This window comes from Ursus arctos, unplaced genomic scaffold (genome assembly GCF_023065955.2).
Source record: "Ursus arctos isolate Adak ecotype North America unplaced genomic scaffold, UrsArc2.0 scaffold_18, whole genome shotgun sequence".
Taxonomy (NCBI): Eukaryota; Metazoa; Chordata; class Mammalia; order Carnivora; family Ursidae; genus Ursus; species Ursus arctos.
The window spans coordinates 10,065,900-10,066,803 of NW_026622852.1; the positions used below are offsets into that span (position 1 = coordinate 10,065,900).

At 35.3% G+C, this 904-nt stretch overlaps 1 non-coding gene across 1 annotated transcript; it reads left to right on the forward strand.

The window, feature by feature from the left end:
- Window positions 1-104, forward strand: LOC113260699 (small nucleolar RNA U13). The gene has a single exon (XR_003318074.1). It is a non-coding gene; the product is annotated as a small nucleolar RNA U13 (small nucleolar RNA).
- The last annotated feature ends 800 nt before the right edge of the window (window positions 105-904 follow it).

A 904-nucleotide genomic window follows, 5' to 3' on the forward strand; every position in this document is an offset into this window, starting at 1 on the left:
ATCCTTTTGTAGTTCATAAGCGTGATAATTGAGTGTTCACACTGTTGTGTGGCTTTTGCCTCCCTCAAACCTTGTTACAACATCAGCACATTACCTGTCTGACATGAAAAAAAAAAAAAACCAAAACCACTTACACTATCAATGCAAAAATAGGCTTTTGGTTTTAAGAAACAGGAAATTAATAAGAGAAAGATAATTTCTTAATGTAAAAATAATTTCTAATGCATAATCAGTCAACCAGTCAAAGGTATATTTAAAGGGAGTAAATGTAAGAATTATTTCACATTAGGGGCGCCTGAGTGGCTCGGTTGGTTAAGCGTCTGCCTCAGGCTCAGGTCATGATCTCAGGATCCTGGGAGTGAGTCCTGTATCAGGCTCCCTGCTCAGTGGGGAGTATGTTTCTCCCTCTGCCTCTCCCCCTGCTTGTGCTCTCCCTCTCTCTCTTTCAAATAAATAAATAAAATCTTTTTTAAAAAGGAATTATTTCACATTAATGTCACAAATAAGATAAATGTTGCCCCTTTTATTGAGAAATTTACTGAGAATTCTATCCAATGTGGTAAACTAGGTAACACAAGTGAGTTATAATTGCCAAGACTGAAGAGAAAAAACTGTCTGGGGTGCCTCGCTGGCTTAGCTGGTAGAGCCCATGACTCTTGATTTTGGGGTTGTGAGTTCAAGCCCCACATTGGGCACGGAGCTGAGTTTTAAAAAATTGCCATTATTCAGAGGCAATATAATTATTACCAAAATATTCCAAGAGAATGAACTAAATGGATATTAGCATTAATTCTGAACTATCTTCAGGTAACTGTAAGAGGAATATATTAAAAGTTAATAGTTTTTCTATATATATTATATTTATATATACATATGATTGTGTTATATGATATACAAATATATA